Consider the following 16,721-nt stretch of genomic DNA (forward strand, 5'->3'; position numbering starts at 1 on the left):
AATAAATCCATAATTTAAATCTGTTCAATTTCAATCGATATAATCAGAAATTCATAACAATTTCATAATCAATCTGTTCTTCGATCCGACTTCGATTTTGCAATGTCTAGTATTCCCAGAACACATAATAATGATTAAATACTAATTTCTCCAATATCATAATTTCAAATGATAGCAGAACTCAATAAAACTTACGTCCAGTTGAAGCCTGTAACGCGAGGAGTACAGAAATATGTTCAGATCAAAATTCTGATAACCTGATACTGCACACTCAAATTTTGAAACCAAAATGAAGCTTGAGGGATTTTAGCTATGAACTCTCGGTCTTCTCTCTTGCTGGAAATCTAAAGAAAATCATTTATATACATGGTTCCATGCATGGCAAGACAAGTGTCCTCAAATCCCTTAATTGCACTTTAGCCCCTGAATTCTTCACTATTTGCAATTCAGCCCTCAATAACTCTTTTTAATTCAATTTCAATCCTATGGAATTGTAAAACCCTGGAATATGACTCAACATTCCAAAATTCATCAATTAAATAATCTCGGATTAAAATGATAAAATCTCAGGCCTTACACTTATGAACATCGTGAACCTTGTTGGATCGCCCTGGATATGCTTCCACAACCTCATAATTTAACTAGTCAACCATAGCCCTAAAGATGCACTCAGACAGATACTATTCTCAGAATAAATAAAATATCCAACGACTTACCGAACGACTCGAGATCCAAATTCTACTTAGCCAACATCCTAACCTACTTTTCAAGATGCTAGACCACCCTCGAACCATGACGAAATCCCTTAAACCATGGACCACACCCGTGCATGAACACAACCCATGTAGACGTGATATGACACATATACGCTTCTCTCGACTCCACGCCTAAACCATTGTGAATCGGCCTTGAAACAATCCCTAGACTCAAACCATAGAGCCTGCTTATGCCCCTAGTCCATCCTTTTCCATCCGAGACCCGCTCCCATGCCTCACAAACCCCAAAGCTGTGACCAGCCCCCTCGCATGACTCAACCTGCGCACAGCCGCTTGTTTCTGTCCAAGTGCTCTTCCTGGTCAGCCACACCGTGAAACACCCTAACTAGGCTACCCTAGGACCCTAATCCACGTTCCAAACCATATCCATGAACCCAGGTCAAGGACCCACACTGAACCGAGCGACCGAACTCAAGAACAGCACTCGCATGCAATAAATCGCGTAGTCCACTTCCCACGCTAAACCAATAGCTACTAACCCTAATCGGACCACTTACCAGAATCTAAACACACCCTACATCATGGCCATACACAGCTGTAGCAGCCCCGGGGATCCAATCGAATCCTCCAATCAAGATTTCTCAAGAAAATATGAGTCTTGCACTATAATTTCCAGAAACGGTTTCAAATCGGTTTGCATAACATCTTCCATAAAAAAACAAATTTTCATGTATAACTTACATCAAAATACATATTATAACAAGATCAATGCATTAAATAAGGGTTTAGACATACATTTGCGTTAAAATGCACGAATAGTCGACAAACAAAAATGTGGGAAAATGGAGGCCGAATGGAGATGGATTGATGCGTTTAATGGCTCGAAAAGTGGCTAAATAAATCAAGTATGGTAGTGTGATGATCGGCTAGGCTGTTGGTGGAAGAAAATTCAACCAAAAGTTCTCATATCCTAGTGGAACCTTCGGCCAACTATGTGTGCTCTCAGTGTGTGTGTGTGTTGTCTTATGGTTTTACGTGAGTTGTGTTGTAGAGATAAGGTAGGATTCTTTTATATATTGCTTAGAATGTATATTAGGTGTTTTAGTTTAATTAAAACACTAAATAAATTTACTAATAAGCCCTTACAATTTAAATTAAATCCTATCTAGTTTAATAAGTTAAGTCATAAAAATAATTATTAAAATATTTTATTTCAAGTGGATGTATTTGAATACATTGATTCCGAATTTAGCTAATTAAAAATACTTAGCGTTTTTTAACTCAATAAATTAAATTTAGCCCTAAAAATTATAAAATTTATAAATCCTTTAACATACTACTTTCTTGACTTATAATAAAAATATAACTTAAATTTTTAACATTTTAACCGTCTCTGGTCTCCTTTCTTGGTTCGTATCGAATATTCTTCTGAAAAATAAAAACTCATGAAAACATCTTAAATTGCATAAATAAATAAATATATATAACTTTTTAAAATAATTTAGCAAATAGCATGGATTGCTTAAATTATTAACTAAAAAATAAATTAATTCGATCATACATGGGGTTTATGCGTTCAAGTTTTAATTTTTTTGGCTCTACAATTCCTCCCCATTCAAATAAATTTCGTTCTCAAAATTAAGGCTTACTGAACAGCTCTGGGTAAAGACTCATCATGTCAGCTTCGGTCTCCCAAGTAGCTTCCTCATCGAATGGTTTAGCCACTTGACCTTAACAAAATTAGTTACTTTGTTTCAGTAGTTTCCTCTCCTGTCGGTCTAAAATCCGAATAGTCTTTTCTTCCTATGACATGTTCGATGATAACTGTAATGGTTCAAAGCTTAGTACATGTGAAGGATTCGCAACATATTTCCTTATCATAGAAACGTGGAACACATTGTGTACTCCTGCCAGGTTCGGTGCCAGTACTACTCGATAGGCTAGTGTTCCCACTTTCTCGAGAATCTCGAGTGGTCCTATGCATCTCGGACACGACTTGCCTTTCTTCCCAAATATCATAACACCCTTCATAGGTGTTATTTTTACGAAGACGTGGTCTCCTACAACAAATTCAAGGTCCCTTCTTCTCTTATCAGTGTAGCTCTTTTGACGACTCTGAGCGGTCTTCATCCTGTCTCGTATTTTGATTGCTATGTCTACAGTCAGCTACACAATCTCTAGAGAAATCTCTGATCTCTCACCGACTTCATCCCAGTGAATAGGCGATCTGTATTTCCTTCCATACAATGCCTTGTAGGGAGAAATACATATAGATGACTGGAAACTGTTGTTATAGGTGAACTCCAAAAGCGGTAACTTCGATACCAAAATACCATGGAAATCGGTCACACTTGCAAGCAGTAGGTCTTCTAAAATCAGAATCACCCTCTCAGTCTGACCATCTGTCCGAGGATGGAATGTTGTGTTGAATAGAAATTTTGTCCCCATTGTTGAATGCAAAATATTCCAAAAAGATGATGTAAACCTCGGGTCTCTATCAGATACGATGGTACAGCTCTGCATAATGCGTTATACAAAAGGTCGTCTTGACCAGCAAGAAGTGCGTCGACTTTGTAAAATGATCAATGATTACCCAAAGAACGTTAGATCCTCTTACTGACCTCGTCAACCCAACTACAAAGTCAATGGTAATGTTTTCCCATTTCCACTCAGGGATAAGGAGAGGTTTGAGCATCCCTGCTGATCTCTGATGCTCTGCTTTCATCTGCTGGCAAGTTATACATTAGATACAAAGCGTCGGATGTTTTGTTTAATTCTTGGCCATAAATAAAGCATATGAAAGTCTTTATACATCTTGGTGTTTTCTGGATGAATGAATATGGAGATGTATGAGCTTCTGACATTATATCTCCTCGAATCGAATCATCTTTAGGCACTCGAATCCTTCTTCTATATCTTACAATCCCATCACTCATTGTATAAAGCTTGCGGCCCTTAGACTCATCTCTAGATCACCATTTTTGTAATTGCTTGTCGGATGATTGTCCGTTGCGAATACGGTCTATCAAAGTGGACTGTACTGTCAATTTGAATAATCTAGGAACTCTGCCCCTATGATAGACCTCGAGATCAAATCTCAGCATCTCTAGCTGTAGAGGTCTCTGAATCGACAGTTTCGCTATAACTCCTGCTTTCCTACTCAAGGAATCAGCTACTTCATTGGCTTTTCTTAGGTGATAGCATTTGGTGCTTCTAACCGTACAAGTAGTGTCTCCATATCTTCAAGGAAAAAACCACGACATCTAACTCCAGATCATGAGTCGGATAATTATTTTCATGCACCTTCAACTGCGAGGTGTTGTTGCGTCTAGTTGGCTCGAATACAAACTCCTCCTCACCTAGTAGTCTTACCCTCACTAACTTTCGTTGGAAATCGATTGACACTCTGAAACGACCTCTACTAAATTTTTTTTTATATAAACCATAAACTCAAAAATTACTAATTAAAAATAACTTAACATTTTCATAAATCATAATAATTTAACATTTGAAATCTCAAGTGCATAAAAATATCTAAAACGTCAACTAACCAAAAAGCCTACGTCGACCTATAAAAAGATCAACTAACACCAAAATAAAGCATAAAAATCTCTAATAAATTCATTAACAATAATCTTTTAAATCTTTTATGTATAAAGCTAATGCGGAAGATAAATGTCCCTCGGGAGTGTACTACCGCACTCGTTCCACTCAAGTGTCAGTGCCTCTCTCATATCATGAAATCCTGCAACATTCAAACCCAGTGAATCTAATGACTCAACATGTTATAAACACGAGTAGCAAGTAATATATATGCAAGCACATACATTAAAAATCATACTTTTATTTAAAATAGCTTATAAGCATAAATGAATCGTAAATCGTAAAATCATATAATCACAAAGCTTTCAAACCTCTACATTTTGGTGAAGTTTGATCCTTGAAAGTGATTAGCATCCTCTGGTCGATTGATTAGACATCAGCTCCACATGGTCCATGGGGACGGGTACTAGGCATCGCCATAGAAATCCGATCGTCAGGCTCCTTCTGAGGCCTTTTCCCATAAATGGGCTCCCTCTGAGACCTTCTCCCTCACGACATTCCCATAAAATTGAAAGTTCACCGTTCCTTCTTAAAACGCCCACACATATGCTCTATTCTTTGCTTTGTCAATTCACATCCTTCAAAGTATTTTTCTTTTACTTTTTAAAGCATAAAATATCATGACATTCAAAAATAGAATTTTTAACGGTAAAAATTGCCCCAACTTTACCATAAATCATAAAATATCATAATTTCATCAAAATCAACATAATAAATCATTTAACATGTGTTATGATCCTTCGACACGCTGCGAACCTTTTTCGTATTACCTAGGTACAAAATGATCGTTTTGCCTCTCGACATAATATTTCTCGATTTTGACTTTTTCTTACTTTTAATTACATGGGTTATACCAAATAATTATTTAAGTTTAAATATAATTTTAAATATTTTATTTAACTTAAATTCGAGACTTTAGATTTAATTCCTTAATTACTAACTCGTGAGAAGTTTAATTCCCAAATTAATTCAAACTTTAATATTTTGATCCCAAAATTTAAACATAGGCTTTTTAATACCTAAACTACCTTTGTGAGCCATGAGCCACCCCCGAGGGCCCACGGTTTAAACCATTTTCTATTAAACTCGCTTTTCGACCCTTGCAATAACCCACTGAGCCATCTCCCAATTTTATCGAACCACGCTCGAGCCACCTTGAGACAAACCCTGACCAACCCACCTAGAGACCCTACTAACTAGTCCTGACCCAAGGAAATAGCTCCTAGCACATGCACGAACCCTGCACATAAGTCACGAGAGCCGCGCGAGTAGATTCTTCATGCCTAGGACTCCTACCCGCTGTAATCACTTAACACTCAACCCCACGACCCCATGACCTACCCTCGACCATGCCCAGACCAAACCGAACCCAGCCCAATCCACTGAACCAATCCAGAAGCCGCGCGAACTAGCCCCCACGCATATGTGCATGCGCATTGTAGGGTTCGCGGCCCCTCTTCATTCAAGCCAGCTAGTCCTTAACCTTCTTAGGACTCACCTAGGACTCTACTGGACCCACTTGGCTAGCCCCAACCCTGCTGCGAGCCGCCCTAGCTCCAGCCCTCCATCTGCGTGCTTAGGGAAGAGTCCTACCCCTTGTGGACTCTTCTCCAGCTGCTATCCACAAGCCCAAGGCTAAGACTCTTCTTAACCCTGAACCACGTCCAGCACAAGTCCCTACCCAAGCCCTGACTGAGCCGCGAGCCACCACGCACACTAGCCAAGCCCTTACCAACAAGGTGCCTTAGGAAAACCCTAGGCGCCTTCCTGTCCCTAGCCCTCTAAATTTCAGCCTTGTTTCCACCTTAAATCATCATATGTTTTATCCATAAATCATCCTATGTTGACAGCCTAACCCTTAGAAATCACAACATTTCAAAACTAAGCATAAAATCGTCAAAACTTTGAAAATATTCGTCATGCCGTTAAACCATCGAACGTAAATATTTTTCATGCAAAAGAATTATAACATGCATATTATGGTTTGAATGATGTGTCAAGGGTTTATAAAATGTGCCTTTGCTTTTAAAAATCTTGAATATTCAATATTTGGCGAGGATGCGAAGATGGACGATCAGACGACGAAGAACCCTAGCTTTTCTTCCTCTCCTGTATTTTGAATTTTGTATATGTGTAGGTGTGTGTTTCGGCTGCTGAATAATGAACAAAATACCTAGGTTCGTATTTTTTTATAGATTTAATTTGCATGATAATGGGTTTTGATTTTGGGCCTTCAAGCATAAAAGCAATTGGGCCTACTCAAAATTAGTTAAATTGAGCTCATTAACACTTATTTAATTGTAAAATAAAATATTATACAAATTAGTTTCCAAAAATAATATTTTTGATCTTTTAAAAACTCCTCGTTTGCCCAAAATTGGCTTCTCGGGTAAAATCTTTAATCATATTAAGAAGCCTTGAAAATATATAACGAAAAATATTTATTTCTTGTCTTGGTCGTCCCCGGTCTCCTTTCCCTAACCTATTATCGAATATTATGGTAAAATCCTTCAATTTCATGAAATCATGTCATATAATCATTTAATCATGCAATCATACTTTTAATCATTTAATATGTATCTTTCAAGCATTTAAAATCAATTAAATAAAATAATTATGCAATTTAATTTATTTGCAGGCATGTGGTTTACGTATGTTGGTTTTTGGGACGTTACACTCCACTCTTTAACAACAAATCCATTCCTAGAATGTGTGGCCCCGAGACTCAAGTCTCTGACCACACTAGAGGTAGACAGTTCCTCCCTAGTGGAACAGTCACATAATAACTCACATACAGCCTAGTGAGCTTGACTCACAAATAACTCACAAAGACGTCTGATATGAAAGAATAATTAACCCCGGAATCTAACAGAGGATTCGTGGCTACTTCCGTTATATATATTCTCCCTGGGACAATATTAACATACACCACCCAACAATTCACAAAATGGGATAAACATAATCTTATGCACATACTGAATCCACTATCCTAAAGTTCTCATGCAAATTTCGAAAATTAGCCTACTAGTATACCCAAAAATTTTAAACCATGAATAAGAATTTTATTGAATAATGTGGTCCTCAATAAATCATATTATTTGTAAAGAATGTAGTGTCTTTGTCTGCCTCCTCGGCATGCATCGCAAAGACTCAGCCCTGAGTCGGCTGCTTGTTCTTAAGCATGTGATCAGCAGATCCACACTTGAAGCACTTGTGTGAACCCCATAGACACTCTCCTTCTTACTTGCGGATGCACTTTTTGAGCACCGGATATTCAGTAGTCTTATGAGCAGCCTTCTTCTGTGGTGGTTGCTATACTTTGCCCTTGTTAAGCCCTTGAAACGGCCTCTCAGGTGGCTGCTGAAACTATCACTGAGGTGCCTGTAATGGTCTCTTACCCTGCCTGTAAATCTCGATTTCCTTTTGATCCTGTTCCGCCGCCAAATATGTAGTCACTACAACGGGATAAGTAGGAGGACCAGCTATATGAACATCATGGCGCAAGATCAGCCGTAATCCATCCATGAAGTGCCACAGTTTCACCCTGGCGTCATCAGCTATCAGGGGCATGAAGTGACACCCCTGCTCGATTTTTTTCACAAACTCCGTCACACTGCGGTCTCCCTGTCTCAACATTATAAACTCCATAATCAGTCTGGAGTGTACCTCATCAGTGAAGTACTTGGAGTAGAATACCTCCTTCAAGCCTTTCCAAGCCAGAGTCTGTAGATTTATCGTTACAGATACTCCTTCCAACCAGAGTCGAGCATCATCCTTCAGCAAATAAGTGGCGTACCTAACTATGTCAGCATCTTACAGCTCCATAAAAGTAAATATCACCTCTATGGACTTAATCCTTCCTCAGCCACCATAAGATCAGTCTTACCCCCAAAATACTTAGGGTCTATCTTATGAAATCTCGCATATACTGCCTCAAGCCTCGTCCTCCTATCCACATCAGCATTGTTCCGCGCAAACTGCGCAAATGACTGAGTCACACCCGTAAGCATCTGGGCCTGAAGGTCTCATGGTGGACGTGGAGGGTAAACACTCTGCTCATCACGTGCCTACGGCTCTCGCGGTCAATCACACGTTTAGGAGGCATATTGTACCATAATTTAATCCAACACGTAACCAACATGCATAACCGAACTACTCATATAACAAGATAAAATGGTTAAAAAACTTAAACATGCAGTTTAAAGAAACTCTTATGTAACACTTAATTCATATAAAAATGTAAAAAAGTAGAGACTTGAGGCGTGACTTCCTGAGCATCTCGCAACCAGCAGTGGCAAAAGCCTATATCAGGAAACCTTGTGCTTTGATACCAACTGTGACAAACCATGTCTTAAAATACTACTACTTTGATGTTTGCGGAAATTTTTGAATTTTCTTATTGAAACATTTATTATAAATATAGCTCATAAATTAAATTAACGATCACCACTTATACTAAAATAAAATTACTATTAAAATTCAATCATTTTAAATATCACAACCATGAAATCGAAATTAAAATCATCTACCATAATTTTCAAAAAATATAATATAATATAAAAAGTCTCAAATTACTAGTCACCGACACCAAGGCACAAAATTTGAGAAAATGGTTTTAAATGTGCAAAATTAAAATGATAATGAAATACAAGGTCCTCACGTTTGCACTGCCGCTAGTCCGAGCCTGCTCACTTGTCACCACCAACAGTTTCCTCAATTACATCATCTGTATAAATCAAGTCTAGTGAATCTAATGACTCAACATGCAGAAACCGTGAATAACAAGTAATACGTAATAAAAATCCATGAAATTTTAAACATAACTCGTACATAGAATAATATAAGCATAAATATATATAATGCGACTTTCCTGCAAAAATATTTCCATAAAATTATATTTTCATACTCATCATCGTAATCGTAATCGTAATAGTAAATCATTTAGCATAGAGTTCTGTTCATTTCAAGTAGCCAATACACATAAATCGTTTGATCAAACTAAACCACAGTACTGGGCCAGCATGGATCACCACATCCCTTTGATTGGATTTCCACTCTCTAACATAAAATAATTCCTCTGAAGAGGTTGAAGAGGTTCCGGGACATGTTCTCTGGCTTCCAAACCCGTTACATAATTTGGCCACAAACAAATCTCATACCTCAAAAATAATTATTTTGCACATCATACATACTTACAAACATTGTGAACCTTGTTGCATCGCCCTAAACATGCTGTCACAATGCTACTACTTAAATAATAATTCACCCAAGTGTAGGTTGTCTGCAAGTAATATATTTCGTAAGTACGAGATCGATCCTCAGAGAGGTTATTTTGAGTTAAAATTTATTAATTTATAGATTACCAAATGCAAGAATGAAGTTTACAAATTATAAATTTTGTCAAGGCTTGAGGATTTATTCTTGGTTAATGTAATATTGTTTAACTAAAAGTAAAACAAAAGAAATCACCCCTAACTCACGCGCACACATACAATATTTCACACACTACTTAACGGCTAAACACACACAATATCACAATTCACATTTTTATTACCTAGGGCTCTTGTTCCTAGAGCAGCCACCCCCCCCACCCCCCCCCCCCGCCCCCCTCCACTAGATTTCCAGCAGGTTTCGTGTATTTTGTGGCAAGAAAATCGTTGCGCGATCGTCCTGGTCAACCTCGCTTCTATCTCTGCTTCGGTGACGCCGTTTCGGTAACGTTTGTTATCATAAGGCACGTATAATCTGTTTTTCCTGCGTCAATCTTGTCATAGTACTTATTTTGATGTGTTATTTACGAAATCATGTGTATAAGATGTAGTAGTTTGAGCAGGAATTTTATTGGATGTGCCTTGAAAAGAATTTTTGATCTGAAATTTCGAATTCCTCTGTATTTTGAATTACTAGGATTTCTCGGTACAGATTTTGGCAAAACTTTCAATAAGAAAAACGTAGAACTTTTTGATACCTTCGATATGATATAAGATTCAAAATTTTTGGACAAAAATTGAGTGAGTTATGGCGTTTTTCGTGGGACTGCTCAAACTACGTTTTCAGAAAATTATGATATTGATGCGTTCTTGAAGTTTATTTGTTGCAGGCTTCGTTGGAGATCGATGGACGATCGTTGTTGCGTCTAGGTATGATTATTATGATGTTGGGTTAGTATTTTGTATGTTGTTTAGTGTCGATAGGTACTCAAGCAACTTAGTAGTCGTAGGAATCGAGTTGGTGTCGATTACCACGTTTTTTGAATTGTATGTGCCATAGGGTGAACATCGTTGCTTTGGATGTCGTACGAAATTGGTTTGATGTTATAGCATGCTAGGATAGGTCTCGGGGTGTCGATTCATAGTCCGTGCAATCGAGTCTAAAAAGTTAAGCAAAACATGTACAAAAATTTTCGTAAGTTCGCGTTCACAGTAGATACACGGACCCATACACGGACCATGACACGGGGTCCGTGCCTTTGTTTCTTTCACGGTGTCATCCTTGCGAGCCTACACGGACCCCTAGACGGACCCTAGCACGGGGTCCGTGTCCTCACTTCTTCCCGAGTTTCACTTTTACGCACCTACACGGACCCCCACCCGGACCTAAGCACGGGGTCCGTGCCTCCCCTTTTCTTCACGAGTCATTCCACCACACCCACACGGACCCGGAGCCGGACCTGGGCACGGGGTCCGTGTACTTGAGTTTTGGGGAATATTATGGTATGCTTTGAGGTTTGATGTCTTGGTTTAGTGCAATGTTTAACAATGTCGAGTCACGAGAATTTTAGAACTTCCTAAGGAAATGTATGAACTCGTGGGTAAGCTTGACTGTTACGTTTAAGTTACACCTGTTAAGCTTATGAATTCACGTTAGTATGTTGCAGCATCGACCCCGGTCGAAGTCCAACGAATCCCTCAACGCCAAGTAAGTATGTTGACGTGCAAGAAAATATTTTAAGTTTTTGAGGTATGCTAATTGTCTTGTGACCAAATTATGAATGGGTTTGGAAGTCGGTGAACGTGGCCGAGGACCTCTCCACCCCGTTAAATTATGAACGGGTTAGATCCTGGTTGGAAAGCGTTAAATTATGAACGGGGACCAACCGGCCCGTTAAATTATGAACGGGGATCTCATGTATGTGGCAGTGGATACGTTCCTGTCAGCCCAATACTGTGGTTTGTCTGATCAGGCGTTTATTATGTATGGGTCACTTGCTTTGAAACATCTTCTACGCAAAAATGAAGTCATGTATGGTTAAGTATGATCAAGTAGGTAAGTATGTTTATGAAAGCTTTCAAGTTATAGCACGTCTATGTACGTATGCAAGTTCAAGTTCATGTCAAATCCAATCTTCAAGTATGTACGTTCTATTTTAAAGTTGCATGCAATTTTATTATGTAATACTTGCTATTCTCAGTTTATACGTGTTGAGTCTTTAGACTCACTAGACTTGATCGATGCAGGTGAGGATGATCATGTTGAGACGAGGGGTGGGGACCAAGGAGCCGGCTTTGACTGAGCAGAAAGCTAGACCCGAGGACCGCCCACGCTATATTTAAGATTTTAAGCATGAAAATATTGACACTCTGATTTTATGTTTTGATGCAAGATGTTCTGAGAAAGCTTTTCCTTAAACAAGATTTTTATATTGGTGAATGGATGATGTAGTGATGACCGTATTGATTTTATTTTTGTTTTCAAGAAAATTTTTAATTTTTCCGCAAAATTTAATTAGTAAAAAGTACGGTACGTTACAGTTGGTATCAGAGCGGTGTTCCTGTATAGGGTTATGCCTACTGCCAGCCGCAAGAAGCTCACGAAGTCACACCTCAAGTCTGTAAGTTTTAATTTTTGCATTATGTATGTAGTAAGCATTGAATCATGAATTCAGCATATCCATGTTTTGAGTTTAGGTTTCGTGAATCCTATGTCATTGATATCATGTTCATGCATAGTGGGTTTACGTGTTGGGTAATTGATGGAACAGAATGCCTCCTAGACGTGTGGTTGATCGAGAAGCAAGGGAAGAGGATCGAGAGAACCGAAATAAGGAGAGAGCCAATCCTACACCTCCACCGCCAGATATGCAAGCGCAGATCCTGGAAGGAATGACTCAGTTCTTCGCACAGTTTGTGAGGAATCAGGCTGCAGTTGGTGCGGGGGAGAGGCCTAGACCAGAAGCGGTGTATGAGAGGTTCCAGAGGATGAATACTAAGGAGTTTTCGGGATCTACTGACCCGATGGTAGCAGAGGAATGGATTAAGTCCATCGAAGTGATCTTTGACTACATGAAGCTTCAGGATGCAGACAGAGTCCGTTGTGCCATATTCCTTTTAGCAGGCGATGCCAGACGTTGGTGGGACAGTGCGTCGGTGGCAGTTAATTTGCCGACGTTGTCCTGGAATGGATTCAAAGAAGTGTTCTTCACCAAGTACTTCACTGAGGAAGTACGATCCCGGCTGACTAGGGAATTTATGACGCTGCGACAAGGAGATAGCAGTGTTGCAGAGTTTGTTAAGAGGTTTGAGAGGGGATGTTACTTCGTGCCCCTCATTGCGAATGATGCCCAGGCAAAGCTGAGGCATTTTATGGATGGTTTGCGGCCGATCTTGCGCCGTGATGTGAGGGAAGCTAGCCCTACTACATACGCAGTTTCCGTTTCTAGGGCTTTGGCGGCAGAGCAAGACCAGCGAGATATTGAGGCAGACAGGCAGGGCAAGAGGCCCTATCAGGCCCCACCGCAGCAGCAACAGCATCAGAGGCCTCAGTTCAAGAAACCTTACCAGGGGCAACCGGGAAAGAAACCCTATCAGGGACCGCCGAAAGACAAGGATCATATCCAGCAGCAGAGGGCGCCTCAGAAGCCCGGTAACTTCCCAGTGTGTCAGAAATTCAATCTCCAGCATCCCGGTCAGTGCTTATGGGGATCCGGGAAATGTTTTAAATGTGGGGCTACGGACCACATGTTGAAGGAGTGCCCACAATGGAAGCAACCAACGCAAGGGAGAGTTTTCGCCATGCATGCTCAAGAGGCGAACCCAGACACTACCCTTTTGACTGGTAATTTATTTAATTCAGTACAGTATCGATTTCTTTGCCTTGCATGTTTAGTTTTAATTGGGAATACTAGTGTTTTAGTTGGAATTTTGAGTGTCTTTTGTTGCATGAGGTTTATGGTAGAATTTTTGGGATATAAGTTAGTTTGTTGTGCTAACGCATCTCAGGGAATATTTTCATTAAGAGATTAGCCACAACGGCACTGATAGATTCAGGAGCCACTCACTCCTTTATCTCGGAGACTTTTGCTAATCATCTGGACATCAAGTCCATTGGCCTAGATATAAATTTTTTGGTGACAGTCCCATCCGGGGAAGAGCTGTTAGCAACTAGCGTGATCAGGGATATCGATCTGGAATTGCATGGCCATCTAGTATATGCAGATTTGATTCTACTGCCGATGCCAGAGTTCGACATTATTTTGGGAATGGACTGGCTGACAAAGAACAGGGTCCTGATTGACTTACATAAAAGATCAGTATTGGTTAGGCCGCTGGGCATGGAACAGTTTCTATTTGAGCCAGACAGATGGAGAAGCTTCCCTCGCATGATTTCGTGCATGCAAGCGAGGAGGCTGATTTCCAAGGGGTGTTAGGCCTTCTTGGCCAGTATTATTTCAGCGCCTGATGTGCCCACTCCATCTTTATCCGACGTGCCAGTAGTCAGTGAATTCCCAGACGTCTTCCAAGACGATGTTTCAGGTCTTCCACCAGAGAGAGAGGTGGAGTTTACCATTGATCTCATGCCAGGCACAGTGCCAATCTCTAAGGCGCCGTACCGATTAGCTCCAGCTGAGATGTTAGAGCTCAAATTCAAGAGCTTCTCGACAAGGAGTTCATTCGCCCTAGTTTCTCACCGTGGGGCGCGCCAGTACTTTTTGTGAAGAAGAAGGATGGGAGTATGAGGCTGTGCATAGATTACCGAGAGTTGAACAAGGTAACGATCAAGAATAAGTACCCACTCCCTAGAATCGAAGACTTGTTTGATCAGTTGCAGGGAGCTACAGTGTTCTCTAAGATAGATCTTCGATCAGGGTATCACCAGCTGAAGGTGAAGGATGCAGACGTTCACAAGACGGCCTTCAGGACCAGGTATGGGCATTACGAGTTCTTAGTAATGCCATTTGGATTGACGAATGCTCCAGGAATTTTCATGGACCTCATGAATCTAGTATTTCAGCCCTACCTTGATCAGTTTGTCATAGTGTTTATTGACGATATTCTCATATACTCGAAGAGCCATGAGGAGCATAGCCAGCATTTGAGGACAGTGTTGCAGGTTTTGCAGAGTCACAAGTTATTTGCGAAGTTCAGTAAGTGTGAGTTTTGGTTGCAAAAAGTAGCGTTTTTAGGGCATATAGTGTCTAGCAGTGGCATTGAAGTGGATCCAGCGAAAGTAGCAGCCGTTAAGGATTGGGTTGAACCGAAGAATGCATCAGAAATCCACAGCTTTTTGGGTTTAGCCGGTTACTACCGTAAGTTCATTCGGGGGTTTTCATCCATAGCAGTGCCACTCACTTCACTAACCAAGAAGAATGCTAAATTCGTGTGGAGTGACGAATGTCAGAAGAGTTTTGATACTTTGAAGCAAGCTCTTATTTCGGCGCCAGTGCTAGCCATGCCAACAGGGCAAGGTGAATTTGTGCTTTATACCGATGCATCTAAGCTCGAATTAGGCGCAGTGTTGATGCAACAAGGTCAGGTTATAGCTTATGCTTCCAGGCAGTTGAAGGTGCATAAGAAGAACTACCCGACGCACGATTTAGAATTAGCCGCAGTCGTCTTTGCGTTGAAGATTTGGAGACACTACTTGTATGGCGAGAAGTGTCAGATTTTCACTGACCACAAGAGTCTGATATACTTCTTCACGCAGAAGGAACTAAACATGAGACAGAGGCGATGGTTGGAACTGGTGAAGGACTATGATTGCGAGATTAGCTACCATCCAGGAAAAGCTAATGTTGTGGCAGATGCCTTGAGCAGGAAAGTTGCAGTCATAGCTCAGTTATCAGTGCAGAGACCTCTTCAGTTTGAGATTCAGAGGTTTGGTTTGGAAGTATACCGTAAGGGCAGAGCACCAAGGCTGTCTAATCTGACAGTCCCGTCTTCTCTGCTAGACCATATCCGGACAGGTCAGTCTTCAGATGAGCAATTACTGAAATGGAGATTGAAAGACGAAGCCAAGGGCAGTGTTCTTTACCCAGTGTCAGATGGTATCGTGAGATACAGGGGCAGAATGTGGGTGCCTAGTGTTGATTCGATCAGACAGGATATTCTGACAAAAGCACATGCATCCCCGTATTCTATTCATCCAGGAAGTACTAAGATGTACAAGGACCTGCATATCCTGTATTGGTGGCCAGGGATGAAGAGAGACATCCGCAGATTCGTATCAGAATGTCTTACTTGTCTGCAAGTGAAAGCTGAACACCGGAGGCCAGCAGGGATGCTTAAACCGCTCCCTATTCCAGATTGGAAATGGGAGAATATCACTATGGACTTCATCGTTGGATTGCCTAGATCAGTCAGAGGCTTTAATGCCATTTTGGTTATTCTAGATCGACTCAGGAAGTCAGCGCACTTTTTACCAATAAAGACGATTTTCTCCATGACGCAGTATGCGGAGCTTTATATCAGGGAGATAGTCCGTTTACATGGGTTCCCAGTTTCGATTGTGTTCGACAGGGACCCGAGGTTTACGTCGTCCTTCTGGAAGAGCTTACATGCAGCCATGGGGACAAAGTTGATGTTTAGTACAGCTTTTCACCCGCAGACAGATGGCCAATCTGAGCGAGTGATTCAGATTCTGAGGATTTGCTGAGAGCCTGTATGATTGATTTTCAGGGGACTTGGGAGTCTAAGATACCACTAGTGGAGTTTACCTACAACAACAGCTTCCAATCATCTATAGGTATGGCTCCCTATGAGGCGTTGTATGGACGGAAGTGCAGATCACCAGTTCATTGGGATGAAGTTGGTGAGAGAGCAGATCTTGGTCCAGAGATAGTTCAGAAAACTACAGATGTGGTGTTCAAGATTCGTGACAGGTTGAAGACCGCCCAAAGCCGTCAAAAGAGCTATGCCGATAAGAGGAGAAGAGATCTCGAGTTTGCCGTAGGAGATCACGTATTCGTCAAGATAGCACCTATGAAGGGTGTAATGAGATTTGGGAGGAGAGGCAAGCTGAGTCCGAGATTTATTGGGCCGTTCGAGATTCTGGACAGAGTTGGGACAGTAGCTTACCGTGTAGCCTATCCGCCGAATCTGGCCGGGGTACACAATGTGTTCCACGTTTCTATGTTGAGGAAGTATCTAGCTAATCCTTCGCATGTTCTGAGCTACGAGCCGTTGC

The 16,721-nt window shown here is 40.7% G+C and overlaps 1 pseudogene; it reads right to left on the bottom strand.

Moving 5' to 3' along the window:
* LOC142520285 (uncharacterized) overlaps positions 1-16,721 on the bottom strand; it is a 71,712-nt pseudogene that overhangs the window by 16,693 nt on the left and 38,298 nt on the right.

Source organism: Primulina tabacum, chromosome 12 (genome assembly GCF_025594145.1).
Source record: "Primulina tabacum isolate GXHZ01 chromosome 12, ASM2559414v2, whole genome shotgun sequence".
Classification (NCBI taxonomy): domain Eukaryota; kingdom Viridiplantae; phylum Streptophyta; class Magnoliopsida; order Lamiales; family Gesneriaceae; genus Primulina; species Primulina tabacum.